The sequence below is a fragment of the Canis aureus genome, chromosome 12, assembly GCF_053574225.1.
Source record: "Canis aureus isolate CA01 chromosome 12, VMU_Caureus_v.1.0, whole genome shotgun sequence".
NCBI classification, from domain to species: Eukaryota; Metazoa; Chordata; class Mammalia; order Carnivora; family Canidae; genus Canis; species Canis aureus.
Genome location: NC_135622.1, coordinates 1,361,741 through 1,377,262, shown reverse-complemented (window position 1 = coordinate 1,377,262; position 15,522 = coordinate 1,361,741).

Below are 15,522 nucleotides of genomic sequence, written 5' to 3'. Positions count from 1 at the left end.
CTGCATAAGCTCAGATAAATTTGCTTCAAAGCAACCTAGGAAGGTAGAAAAGAGGGAATGACATTTGATCTTGGTCTTGAAGTATAAGTAGGAGTTTGCCAGGTGGACAACAGATGGGTGTAGGGTGGGGTGGGGAGGAACAGGAATTCCAAACAATGTATAGGGAGGGGCAAAGACTTACAAAAGCATAGAATGTTTAGCAAATGCAAATAGCTAGGTTTAAGGTGGAACCTATTCATTTATCAATTTATTCAACAAGTAATAATTGAATATTTTTTGTTTCAAACACTGGGCCAGGTAGACATTGGGGGCACCAAGATTATCAGTGTTAGCTCTGCCTCAAACACTGATCATAATAACAGCAGATATTTTTTGAATGCTTATTATGCATTAACTTACATATTCCTCCTAACAGTTGTATGAGTGGGCACCACTCTTATTTCCTTTACAAATGATGAAATTGAAACGGAGAGAGTTTCAAGGACTTGTCCATGGCCACACATTTATCACACAGTGTAGCTCCTGGCACTTACAGTCCAGCAGAAGAAACAAAGAGGCATGATTACAAAGCAGGGTGATGAGTCTAGGATGGAAACAGAGGGGGGCCTGGAAGAGGTCAAGGAAGACTTTTGGGAGAAGGGAACTGCTGAGCCCTGGCGGATGTGGCAGACGTGGAATGTGGAGGTGTGGGGAAGAAAGAAATAGGCCTTATGACAATAGATGATAGAGCTGGTAAGGTTGGTTGGGGTCACTTTATGAAAAGTGCTTGAACACCCTGCTAGGGAGCTGAGACTTCATTCTATAAGCAATGGCGACCTAACAAGCCTCTTTGTTCTCTTGTTAATCAGGAGGCTGAGTCACTTCGGGAATGATTCAGCCACACCAACCATGAACTCTCAATGACTTGGGCTAATGAGGAGAAAAATGGCATGGATGATCTAAAAATAATGGACAACAGCATGAACCTCAGCCTGCTATGGAGGGCGCCAGGTCACGATGTGCTGCCCTGGGGGAAGCAGCTGATTTGCTTCATTCCTTAAAGCCCTTATGATGGCTTATGTTAAATCTGCTCATTCTGGAGAGCACCTGTGGCCATTATGCCAGTCTCAGTATCACAGGGGGCTGAGAGAAGAAACTCCCTCTAGCTAACAGTAGATAGAGCCCTGCATATGCTGGTGTTCGCCACTACCTCATTGCTAGGACATCCATGGGGATCTGGAAGGGTGGAAGTGAGTTCACTGTCCCTCCAGGGGTTGAGATTGCTGGGATGGCTGGATCAGAGAGAAGCTTAGAAAAGCTCTGGCTTTGGAAGGGAGGGTGCTGAGTGATTTAATGCTGCAAGCTGCCTGGAACAGCCAATTGAAAAAGCTATAAAAGTCAGAGCAGCACAGGAAGCATTGACCCTGAGACCACATACCTGGAGGGGAGATTTTTTCCACACTTTGTATTGTGATAATGCAGAGGTATTCTGTGAGTAGAATCCAGGGGGCCATCAAGTCTATGTTCAGGTGGCTGTAAAGGAAGGGGTTTTGATCCTGCCCTGAGAAAGCTGCCTTGGGGCCCAGGCAGAGAGCACATTACTGCATTAGAACCTTCAGTAGTTAAGAGAAAGTTCTTGGTTGAATTGAGAAAGGGACCTATAAATATTGTAGCATCCTGACTAGCTGTGCTTCCTTTTGTGCTAGATACAGGCCTGGAAGCATAGGCCCAGACCACGTGAGGTGGAGACCTAGCTCTGCTGCTAACTTAGGGAGTCACATCATCTCTGCACCATTTCCTTCACTGTGAAGTGAGAGGGTCACGTTGAATGACATCTCAGCCTCCCCCACTCTCAATGGTCTCTCCCTTGAGGATGCCATTTTGTGGATAGAGAAATGAGAGACTATTAATATAGGCCACAAAAGTGCAAATTTGCTCACAACAGAGAGTTTCAGAGAGCTGGGGTGCCCAGGAAGGTTGGAATGGTCTTCCCTGGGTGGGAGGAATAAGGAGCTATATTGTCTACAGAGGATTTTAAGGCAATTAACGAGAACAAGGAGAAGTTAATCTGAGTTTTGTGGTTGCCATGCACCGACAATTCCAAGTAATGTCAGTGATAAAGTACTCCTCCTCACCGGGGTGGACCAGTCCCACCACATACCCCTCTTTCGTATGCCACTGGTTAGCTGTAGAGTTCTCTGTGTTCTTTCAATTTCTCTGACCGCAGAAGGAGAGAATCTTGCCAAGGTGTTAACTCTTCTGTTCCTACCTAGTAGCACTGATCTGTGTCTGGTAAAGAAGAGTGATGAGTTACTCTGGCTCACCCTTTTAGCAAGGCGGGTGTGCTCCATACAGTAGTGGCATTTGTCTACAGGGCTGGCATGGTACCAAGGAAGCGGGGACAATGAAAATGGAGAGACCGGAACACGGAGTAAGCTGTGGAATGGGTTGGGTGTATGGCTTAGGAAGACAAGTCCTGAATATGTGGGCTGTGGACAGTGTGGGGACAGCTCCTTGAAGGACAGGTCAGGCTGGACTTGTGGTGCCTGAGAACAGAGCCCAGGTGCATCTCCATTTTGGTCTCTTAGATCCTTGGCACTTAGGCCCTTTCCTGGAGATTTTTCTTTGGTACGTTTCAGATGGATTTCCTAGAAATGACCTGTTCTGCATTCCTCAGGTCACACCACCCACCATCTTTCTTTGGATTGGATTTCCTCCCCACCCCATCCTGGTGTCTGGAACATGAAAGGACTCTGGCCAAGGTGGGGACTTGCATGTCGTGCATGATGCCCACCCTTCTGCAGCTGTGGTCCTCATGGTGCTCGACCTTCTGCATGATGGCGTTGCTTCGGGATGTGTCCACACTTTAGAAGGAGACCTTCTTGAGAACAGTAGAATGATCTGTATATATTCTCTGGGAGCTGAATGGTCTTCTCTGGAGAGGACCAGAGGGGTCCCCAGAAAACTCTCAGTGTGGTAGGGAGTGGGGGCTGGAGAAGGGATGTGGAACCTAAAGGGAGAGATCTTTGCCACATGAAATAAGAAGTTGTTGCTTTGTTTTTGTTTTGTTTGTTTGCAAAGGGAGAGCCCAGTTAGAAGCAACTACATTTACAACCAACCCAACCCAATCCAAACCAATCCATGAGGATCAAGTTCTGGTTTCTCACAGATTTGCAATTTTCTAAATTTTGTCTTTTACCTACCTACTGGACATGTGTTCCCACTTGCTAATTGTTATCCCAAGATGGTTCCTTTATTCTGGCAGGAACAGAAAAAGGAAGGGACAGCTTTCACTGTCCCTTTGTTTTATTTCTTTGGCCCTTTCTTTCCTGGTGATGAAAGCCACATGTGCTTACTATAGACAGTTTAGGAAATGAATATTCCAGATAGAAATAACCACTTCCAAGGCGGAATAAGATGGCAGAAGAGTAGGGTCCCCAAGTCACCTGTCCCCACCAACTTACCTAGATAACTTTCAAATCATCCTGAAAACCTACGAATTCGGCCTGAGATTTAAAGAGAGAACAGCTGGAATGCTACAGTGAGAAGAGTTTGCGCTTCTATCAAGGTAGGAAGACGGAAAAAGATAAAGAAATAAAAAAGCTTTAAAAAAAAAAAAAAAAAAAAAAAAAAAAAAAAGGGATCCCTGGGTGGCGCAGCGGTTTGGCGCCTGCCTTTGGCCCAGGGCGCGATCCTGCAGACCCGGGATCGAATCCCATGTCGGGCTCCCGGTGCATGGAGCCTGCTTCTCCCTCTGCCTGTGTCTCTGCCTCTCTCTCTCTCTGTGACTATCATAAATAAATAAAAATTAAAAAAAAAAAAAAAAAAAAGAAATAAAAAAGCATCCAGTGGGGAGGGGCTCCCGCAAGGAGCCGGGCTAAGGGGGGGCGGTGAGAGCCCCCAGGACAGGAAAGCCCAGGCCCGGAGAAGCAGGAGCTTCACCAACCTTCACGGAGGCGCTGCAGGGAGCTCGGGCAGGATCCCAGGAGGGGCGAGCATGCCCTCAGGCTCCCAGGGGCACTAACAGAGGAAGTGCGCCCCGGGGGAGAGTGCTCCACACCCCGCAGCCCAGCTCCCTAAAGGGCTTCAGCGGATGTCCTGCAGGGCCTGGGAGCAGCTCCGCGGCAGCTCCGCGCGGACTGGGCTGCGCGGCCCGAGAGCGGGATTCCAGAGGCGCATGCCCCGGAGCCCAGGGTGCTGGGGGACACAGCCCGGGATCCGGTGCTCCCCCCGGGACAGGCGGAGGCTGGGAGGACATAGGGCAGCGAGGATGCTCCTGCCGCCGGGCAGCCCCGAGCTGTGCAGATCTGCGCCTCCCTCCCCGGAGCATCCAGGCCCCTGCAGACTGGGAGCTGCGGTAGTTACTGCGGGAGCTGACTCCAGGGCTGGAGAGCTGGCTGCCGCCACTGTTGTTCCTCCTTGTGTCACCTTGTACCTGGGAATGAACAGGGGCCTCACAGGATAAACAGCTCCCACTGAGCCCTGCACCTGGTAGGGGGCTGGGCAGCTCCGCCAGGTGCACACACCTGAGAATCAGCACAGCAGGCCCCTCCCCCAGAAGACCAGCTAGAAGGACAGGGGAAAAGCAAGTTATTGACCAAGCAGCACTGGAAAGTTCCAGGGGAAGTCGAGGGATTTACAGTATATAGAATCAGAGGATGCTCCCCCTTGTTTTTTGTTTTCTGTTTGTTCCCCGACCTCTTCCCCCCCCCCCCCTTTTTTCTCTTTTATTCCTTTTTCCAGTACAACTTGTTTTTGGCCACTCTGCACTGAGCAAAATGACTAGAAGGAAAGCTCACCACAAAAGAAAGAATCAGAAACAGTCCTCTCTCCCACAGAGTTACAAAATTTGGATTACAATTCAATGTCAGAAAGCCAATTCAGAAGCACAATTATAAAGCTACTGGTGGCTCTAGAAAAAAGCATAAAGGATTCAAGAGACTTCATGACTGCGGAATTTAGATCTAATCAGGCCGAAATTAAAAATCAATTAAATGAGATGCAATCCAAACTGGATGTCCTAATGACGGGGGTTAATGAGGTAGAAGAACGAGTGAGTGACATGGAAGACAAGTTGATGGCAAGGAAGGAAACTGAGGAAAAAAGAGAAAAACAATGAAAAGATCATGAGGATAGGTTAAGGGAAATAAATGACAGCCTCAGAAGGAAAAATCTACGTTTAATTGGGGTTCCTGAGGGCGCCGAAAGGGTCAGAGGTCCAGAAAGTGTATTTGAACAAATCATAGCTGAGAACTTCCCTAACTTGGGGAGGGAAACAGGCATTCAGATCCAGGAGATAGAGAGATCTCCCCCTAAAATCAATAAAAACCTCTAAACACCTTGACATTTAATAGTGAAACTTGCAAATTCCAAAGATAAAGAGAAGATCCTTAAAGCAGCAAGAGACAAGAAATCCATAACCTTTACGGAAGAAGTATTAGGATAATAGCAGACCTCTCCACAGAGACCTGGCAGGCCAGAAAGGGCTGGCAAGATATATTCAGGGTCCTAAATGAGAAGAGCTTGCAGCCAAGAATACTTTATCCAGCAAGGCTCTCGTTCAAAATAGAGAGATAAAGAGCTTCCAAGATAGTCAGAAACTGAAAGAATATGTGACCACAAAACAGGCTCTGCAAGAAATATTGGGGGGGCCCTGTAAAAGAAAGAAGAAGTCCAAGGAAACAATCCACAAAACAGGGACTGAATAGGTATTACGATGACACTAAATTCATCTTTCAATAGTAACTCTGAGCGTGAATGGGCTTAATGACCCCATCAAAAGGTGCAGGGTTTCAGACTGGATAAAAAGCAAGACCCATCTATTTCCTGTTTACAAGAGACTCATTTTAGACATAAGGACACCTACAGACTGAAAATAAAAGGTTGGAGAACCATTTACCATTCAAATGGTCCTCAAAAGAAAGCAGGGGTAGCCATCCTTATATCAGATAAATTAAAGTTTATCCCAAAGACTGTAGTAAGAGGAACACTATATCATACTTAAAGGATCTATCCAACAAGAGGACCTAACAATCATGAATATTTATGCCCTGAATGTGGGAGCTGCCAAGTGTATCGAACAATTAATAACCAAAGTTAAGACATACTTAGATAATAATACACTTATACTTGGTGACCTGAATATAGCACTTTCTACAATTGACAGGTCTTCTAAGCACAGTATCTCCAAAGAAACAAGAGCTTTAAATGATACACTGGCCCAGATGGATTTCACAGGTACTTACAGAGCTTTATGTCCAAACGCAACTGAATACACATTCTTCTCAAGTGCACATGGAACTTTATGCAGAATAGACCACACACTGGGTCACAAATCAGGTCTTAACCAATACCAAAAGATTGGGATCGTCCCCTGCATATTTTCAGACCATAATGCTTTGAAACTAGAACTAAATCACAACAAGAAGTTTGGAAGGACCTCAAACACGTGGAGGTTAAGGACCGTCCTGCTAAAAGATGAAAGGGTCAACCAGGAAATTAAGGAAGAATTAAAAAGATTCATGGAAACTAATGAGAATGAAAATACAACCGTTCAAAATCTTTGGGATACAGCAAAAGCAGTCCTGAGGGGGAAATACATCGCAATACAAGCATCCATCCAAACACTGGAAAGAACTCAAATACAAAAGCTAACCTTGCACCTAAAGGAGCTAGAGAAAAAACAGCAAATAGATCCTACACCCAGCAGGAGAAAAGAATTAATAAAGATTCTAGCAGAACTCAATGAAATAGAGACCAGAAGAACTGTGGAACAGATTAACAAAACCAGGAGTTGGTTTTTTGAAATAATTAATAAGATAGATAAACCATTAGCCAGCATTATTAAAAAGAAGAGACAAAAGACTCAAATTAATAAAATCATGAATGAGAAAGGAGAGATCACTACCAATACCATGGAAATACAAATGATTTTTAAAACTTATTATGAGCAGCTATACGCCAATAAATTAGGCAATCTAGAAGAAATGGCCGCATTTCTGGAAAACCACAAACTACCAAAACTGGAACAGGAAGAAATAGAAAACCTGAACAGGCCAATAACCAGGGAGGAAATTGAAGCAGTCATCAAAACCTCCCAAAACACAAAAGTCTAGGGCCAGATGGCTTCCCAGGGGAATTCTATCAAACGTTTAAAGAAGAAACCATACCTATTCTACTAAAGCTGTTCAGAAAGATAGAAAGAGATGGAGTACTTCCAAACTCGTTCTATGAGGCCAGCATCACCTTAATTCCAAAACCAGACAAAGACCCCACCAAAACGGAGAATTATAGACCAATATCCCTGATGAACATGGATGCAAAAATTCTCAACAAGATACAAGCCAATAGGATCCAACAATACATTAAGAAGATTATTCACCATGACCAAGTGGGATTTATCCCCGGGATGCAAGGCTGGTTCAACACTCGTAAAACAATCAATGTGATTGATCATATCAGCAAGAGAAAAAACAAGAACCCTAGGATCCTCTCAATAGATGCCAGAAAGCATTTGACAAAATACAGCATCCATTCTTGATCAAAACTCTTCAGGGTGTAGGGATAGAGGGAACATTCCTCAGCATCTTAAAAGCCATCTACAAAAAGCCCACAGCAAATATCATTCTCAATGGGGAAACACAGGGAGACTTTCCCCTAAGATCAGGAACGAGACAGGGATGTCCACTCTCACCCCTGCTATTCAACATAGTACTGGAAGTCCTAGCCTCAGCAGTCAGGCAACAAAAAGAAATAAAAGGCATTCAAATTGGCAAAGAAGAAATCAAACTCTCCCTGTGCAGATGACATGATACTGTACCTAGAAAACCCAACAGACTCCACCCCAAGATTGCTAGAACTCATACAGCAATTTGGCAGTGTGGCAGGATACAAAATCAATGCCCAGAAGTCAGTGGCATTTCTATACACTAACAACGAGACTGAAGAAAGAGAAATTAAGGAGTCAATCCCACTTACAACTGCACCCAAAAGCATAAGATACCTAGGGATAAACCTAACCAAAGATGTAAAGGATCTATACCCTAAAAACTACAGAACACTTCTGAAAGAAATCGAGGAAGACACAAAGAGATGGAAAAATATTCCATGCTCATGTATTGGCAGAATTAATATTGTGAAAATGTCAACGTTACCCAGGGCAATTTAAACATTTAATGCAATCCCTATCAAAATACCATGGGCTTTTTTCAGAGAGTTGGAACAAATCATCTTAAGATTTGTGTGGAATCAGAAAAGACCTGAATAGCCAGGGGAATTTTAAAAAAGAAAACCATATCTGGGGGCATCACAATGCCAGATTTCAGGTTGTACTACAAAGCTGTGGTCATCAAGACAGTGTGGTACTGGCACAAAAACACACACATAGATCAATGGAACAGAATAGAGAATCCAGGAGTGGACCCTCAACTTTATGGTCAACTAATATTCAACAAAGCAGGATAGACTATCCACTGGAAAAAGGACAGTCTTTTCAATAAATGATGCTGGGGAAGATGGACATCCACATGCAGAAGAATTAAACTAGACCATTCTCTTACACCATACACAAAGATAAACTCAAAATGGATGAAAGGTCTAAATGTGACACAAGATTCCATCCAAATCCTAGAGGAGAACACAGGCGACACCCTTTTTGAACTTGGCCACAGTAACTTCTTGCAAGATACATCCATGGAGGCAAGAGAAACAAAAGCAAAAATGAATTATTGGGACTTACTCAAGATAAGAAGCTTCTGCACAGCAAAGGATACAGTCAACAAAACTCAAAGACAACCTACAGGATGGGAGAGGATATTTGCAAATGACGTATCAGATAAAGGGCTGGTCTCCAAGATCTCTAAAGAACTTATTAAACTCAACAGCAAAGAAACAAACAATCCAGTCATGAAATGGACAAAAGACATGAACAGAAATCTCACAGAGGAAGACATAGACATGGCCAACATGCACATGAGAAAATGCTCCACATCACTGGCCATTAGGGAAATTCAAATCAAAACCACAATGAGGGATCCCTGGGTGGCGCAGCGGTTTAGCGCCTGCCTTTGGCCCAGGGCGTGATCCTGGAGACCCGGGATCGAATCCCACCTCAGTCTCCCGGTGCATGGAGCCTGCTTCTCCCTCTGCCTATGTCTCTGCCTCTCTCTCTTTGTGTGTGTGACTATCATAAATAAATAAAAATAAAAAAAAAACACAATGAGATCCCACCTCACATCAGTGAGAATGGGGAAAATCAACAAGGCAGGAAACCACAAATGTTGGAGAGGATATGGAGAAAGGGGAACCCTCTTGCACGTTGGTGGGAATGTGAACTGGTGCAGCCACTCTGGAAAACTGTGTGGAGGTTCCTCAAAGAGTTAAAAATAGAACTGCCCAAGGACCCAGCAATTGCACTGCTGGGGATTTACCCCAAAGATACAGATGCAGTGAAACGCCAGGATCCTTGTACCCCGATGTTTCTAGCAGCAATGTCCACAATAGCCAAACTGTGGAAGGAGCCTTGGTGTCCATCGAAAGATGAATGGATAAAGGAGATGTGGTTTATGTATACAATGGAATATTACTCAGCCATTAGAAATGACAAATACCCACCATTTGCTTCCATGTGGAGGGACCTGGAGGGTATTATGCTGAGTGAAATAAGTCAATCGGAAAATGATTAAATGATTATATGGTTTCATTCATTTGGGGAATATAAAAATTAGTGAAAGGGAATAAAGGGAAAGGAGAGAAAATGAGTGACAATATCAGTGAGGGTGACAAAACATGAAAGACTCCTAACTCTGGGCAATGAACAAGCGGTAGTGGAAAGGGAGGTGGGCGGGGGTTAGGGTAACTGGATAATGGGCACTGAGGGGGGCACTTGGCAGGATGAGCATTGGGTGTTATGTGATATGTTGGCAAATTGAACTCTAATAATAAAAAAATAAAATAAATGCAATGGAAACTAAAAAAATAAAATAAAATAAAATAAAATAACCACTTCCTGTGAATCCCATCACCAGAGATGACATTGTCAGCCTGCTGCTGTAGTTTCAAAAGTTCTGTTTGTGGGGGCATGCTTGCTCTGTCAAATTCAGGCTTTTACTGGAGGCCCCTGTGGCTCTGGCCGTCTCTGGACCTGTTGGAAGGGAGGTTTACCATTCTGGTCCAAGCTCTGCCCCAGCCCAGAAGAAGCTGGTGTCTCTTCCTCAGCTGATTCCCTGAGGGTCTGGGATGTTGTGCTTGTTCTGCTTCCCTGGCCTCTGTACTTTAGCCTCTGGAGCTGTGTCCTTCCATTTCCTCAAATGCTTTTCCTGGCTTACAGTTGGCAATCTTCACATACAATACAAAATTTCTTCATTTCACGCTCATTTTATCCACAGATATAGATTTAAAACAGCACACAGTATTATCATGTTGTGGTGGATATTTACAATTTCTTTGGGCTGCTTAGCAAGCAATACTCACATTTCAGTTTTAGAGCCCACACCCCCACCCCACTGGCAGACCACTTTCTCTGGTCAGACCACTCAGTGGCTCTGACCACTGTCTCCTTCCCAGCCTAGGGATGAGCAGGAAGCCAGACTATGATGTTGCTTCAGTGGCTCTCCTACGTACTACTGTCTTTCATGTTTACTCTTGAGGGAGCCATGCTAAGGATCTAGGAACAGTTCAGACCTTAGTTATAGTGTTGGCAGAGCCTTTGAGATTTGGCACTTAGCCATGTTGGTTTTGAGCATCCCTAGGTTTCAGTGGCCGGTGGTGGCAGAGATGCTGTTCTGCCCGGTGAGGTCTACAGAGTGACCTGGGTCATTTCTGCTGGCCATCCTGGGTTTTGGACATCTGACGGAGCCTGGTTCCCCAGTTTTTTTGCTTCTGTGAGTTATGATATTCTTCTAAAATAATTCATTTTCTCTTAACATTAGCCAGACTGCTTATAACAAAGAACCATAACTTACACCATTGGATTTTTGTCTTAAAGATTTAAATGCTACTTAGTACCTCGCAACATACTAATTTGAATTTCTGTTATTTGTTACCTCTGCTTCCCCTGGCCACATAAGTGGGGGAGAGAGAGGGGAAGAGGGATGGAGGGCATGAAAATAAAATTGTACTAGTGTTTCCCTGGTTCTACCCTTAGGTGCAGTAGTAGGAGAACTCCAATCATTCCTTCCAAGAAGGTCCTCCACAATGTATGCTAGGCTCCTCACTGCCTGGCACTCATCTCCGCATCTCCTCTGTGTCTATCCTGGAGGCCTCTGGGGGCTCTTGCAATTCTTTTTCCTTCCATTCCCATCTGTCTTTGAGCTGCCTGACTTCCTCAAACCATGTTCACTAAGCAGCTATTCAGACTGGTTCTTCTCTTTGAGGAAACTTAGCTATTTCTGCTACTGTCCTGAGCTATAATCTGGACCTCAGGAATGGCCATGCACTCAGGGGTAACCTCATGGGCAAGTGCCATTGACAATCTCATTCTGGAGCCTAGGTTTTTCTTCTTTTCCCTCCAGGTCTGCTCGTCTCCAGGGAAATTATTTTTGAGTCTCATGATCTTCTCTCAGGTCACACCCCATATGATCTGGCCCAGCGCCATGGAGAGAGAAGGCTAAGAAAGGTGTGATGAGGAACCACATCTGTGTGCTGCATTGGAGCTAAGGAGACAGCAGGAGATAAGCAGACAGGCCCACACAGATGCTGCAGAAAAGCCAGTCCATGTTAAGGATGATGGCCCAGAAAGATCCTGCTTCAGGCCAGAGTGGGAGCAACAATATATTTTCTTCAAAGCTTGTGGGTCTTATAAGATCTCTAGGAACTCAAAAACCGGCAGACAGAGAAGCAGTGTCCTCAACACTTAGTGAAGGTTTGAGCCAAGAGTGCAGAAATGAATAGCTCTGGGTTGGGGGTGCGGGTGGGAGGTGTGGCATGGAACTAGGACAGATAGATTTTTTTTTTCTCAAACCATATCTGTATTCTAGGTATTCCAAGTCTAAATAGTCCATGGTTAAGAAAGTTTGGGAATTATGGAATTCTAAATCTCTCTTTTGGAGATTTATGATTCATTTTACCATATTAAAGGTTCTGAGCTGAGTGGCCAAAGGGTGTCTCTCCTTCTATGGTTGCGCCCCCCCACCCTAGCACCCTATGATCTGAAATTTTCTGAAATGGTACAAATCCAACCATTTCACTTTTAGTACATTATACAATGTGCCATATCATTTTATAGACCTTAGCAAATTAAATAACATTATTTTTGCTCTGCTCAAAAAAAAAAAAAGGTTCTGAGTCCTATAATTACAAACAAAACAAAAATCTGTTTAGCAGGAAAATAAATAAGATAATCTAGGTAGAAGACATTTTCTTTTCTCTTTTTAATTACCTGTTTCAATTTGATGAGTATTTAGAGGCAGCCAGCTAAGTCATAAAATTGTTTTTTTAAAATTCTGATTATCTTATAATTCTAAAAGAGTGCATATAATGCGTACAGGTGGCTTTAAAATAGTGCTAAAATATCCTACAAAACAGAATATTACCAATCCTTCTAAAGCATGGCCGTGTCCCCCTCCTGGTTCATATTTCCTCTCCTTTATCCAGAAGTAACTCCAACTAGAATTTGATCGCTTTTGTATGTATCCACAAATAATATATCCTTTAGTCTCACCTGTTTGAAATATCGCACCAATTTGGAATCATTCTTTTTATAACCTTCTGTAATCTATGCTGATGTGTTCTATAATTAATTCATTTTCATAGTCATGCAATATTTCACAAGCTATGTATCCATTTCCATAGAACATTTGGGGGTATTTCCATTTTTTTTTCTTTTTTGTTACTAAAAACAACACTGTTGTGACCTTTGTCTTACTTTCCCCTGTGGGTATGAGCAAGTTTCTCTACCATATGTCCCTCAGTGTGGGTATTACTAGGTCAAAGGAGGAATGTGTGCCATTGACTTTCCTAGAAACTCTTTTCCAGAGTGGTTGTACCCATTTACACTCTGCTATTTACATATTAAGTAGCATTTGTATTTCAGAAGTTTTATTTGTTTACAATCTGGTGGGTGTAAAACACCTTATTTTAGTTTTATTTGCATTTCCTGTATTTGCCACTCAAACGCCCCCTATTCCAATCTTCTCACATGCATGCGTGACCTGGGAGACAGGTACCATCACAGTTAAAGTCCGTGTGTTGTGAGTTATTACATAGCCTTTGTAACTGAAAGATAAAGATACACATTATATAATTCACAGTTCTTCATTATAGACATTCCACTTAGTGGAAAAGGAGTTTGGGGGTGGACTATTAAAGCAAACATAGTTCATACAGGAAGCCTGGAGGACCAAGCTCAGGGAAAGGGCCAGAAGCCAGGAAAGACCAGTAGGAAACACAGAATGATTCACCCCCACAGGACCTGTCTGGTTATGAATCACTGCTGTTTACACAGGCCACTGCTGCCCAGGGATGTGCAAAGCTAATGCTGCCCCTGGAGTTCCAACAACTCAATTTCTTCTCTATTTTATGTCAGCAAATTTTGGCATATCAAATTCATTTATTATAAACCATCGCTGAGTTCAGATTTCAGTCAATCAAGCAAATTGTTAGAGACATTCCTACCTACTAAAGCAAATGCATTAAACACAGATTCTCGGCTAAGCGTGCTTGTATTGATAAATTCTGTCTTATTTAAAGTCATATACTGTCCTCAGAATACACACTCATACATTATTTCCTCGGCTTCCTGTAAATGAGCAAAACATGCAAGTCTCTGGTGTGTATAAGCTATGACCTCTTGCACGAAATTTTTATTGAGATCTACTCCTAGTTATGAATCTGGAAATAAGAAGTATGTGTGGGGTAAGTTCTAAGGAGCACAAGAACCCCTTGAAAGGCAACTGTCTCAGGTGAGGTTATTGCAAGGTTGTCTGGTCTCCTTGGGCAAGAGATAAGCAAGCAAGGGAGGCTCAGGGGATGTTAAGTGGTTTAATTTCTTAGATTCTTCCAAGCCCACCAAAATGTTTCTGTTCAGAATCTCAGGATTTACTCCTTTGTATAGTCAAGTCCTGATTTTTACATAGGAGAACTGGCAAAGCTATGAATTAAACTTGTATTGTCATTCTGCAACAGGCACAATGACATTTAGAATCTTATTTTCAGCCGTATCTGCTCTGTGGCTATAAGGATTAGGAGATAATTTTAGATCCGCCATAGACACTCTCTAGTTCTCTGACCATGGCTTATGCTGAAAATTTAAATCTTTAAATTTATCATTTTCTTTGTGTAAGCTCTCCAGTGTCATCAGAAATAGCTAGCTTTCTGGTGGTTCTTTCCCTGGCTTTAGATAGCTTCCTCACCGTGTATACTGATCAGTACTCTTTTGAATGCTGGAGAGAGGGAGGCCTGTAGATCTCTGGAGTTCTCTGTGTAGCATTCTCTTCTTTGGTCCCCTGTCCCGCTAATTCCATCTGCATTGACCTGCTTGGTCTTCCAGCTTTACCTTCTGACCTCAGGGCTAATTCTTTGGGTTGGCCTGGATGCTCTTTCCCTGTGCTATATACAGCATGGAAACTCGAGTCAGTGAGCGTAGGTGATTGTAGACTTCGTCTCCTTTGTTTCCCTTGTCTCAGGGTCCCTGTCCTTTGTTATATGATGTGCAGTCTCTTGGCAACGTTGTTTTTCTTGCAGTTTGTCATTTTGGGGTTGTTTTTGGTAAGATGGTAAATCTAGTCCCTGTTACTCCATCTTGATTGGGAGAGGAAAGCTGCCAGCTTTATTTTGGTTGTCGTTTTCACCACTTTCCATCTCTCTGTATGCTCATATTAGATTTTATTTCTTCATCTAGTCCAATAGTCTTTATATTTCCCTTTTTACTGGACAATATAGTTTATTTACACTTAATGTTATTACTGACATAAGTTAATTCAAACTTACCATTTATTTTATGCTTCCTATTTTCCTCCAATATTGTTTTTTTCTCTCTCCATTTTTTACTTTCTTTTGGATTGGATTTTTAAAAACTTTATATTTTCAATCTCCACAAATTTGGACATTATACATTCTACTTCTATTATCTGAATGATCACTCTTAAAATTATAATGTGTGTCCTTACTCTGTCAAGGTACAATGTTAGTAACTTCATGCTTTCTTTTTATTTTTCATTTTTGATAAACAGTTATTTCATATTCTGTCCAATATCTGAATTCTTTATAGGTTTAATTTATGTAGTTAGATTGTGAGATCATGCTCATTAGAGCTTAATTGTGAAAGTTCTCTGAGCCTAGGTTTAATACATATTACTCTGGAGAGAATTTACATTTGGTATACTCAATATGGGATTATGATTGATCAGAGACCTCTTTAAATTTTTGGATTTTTAAAAGACTTTTCAGATAGAGTGAATTCCACTTATTCTCCATGAGTTGGTGTGTCAAGGGAGACCTTTTTTAAAGAATTTCTTTCTTTAGTCAGTCTCAAGACTCTGACAGGCAAACTTCCTTTTGTCTCCCTTTGCGGGGTTATTTTTCCTGGTTTAACTTTTCTTTTCTTTT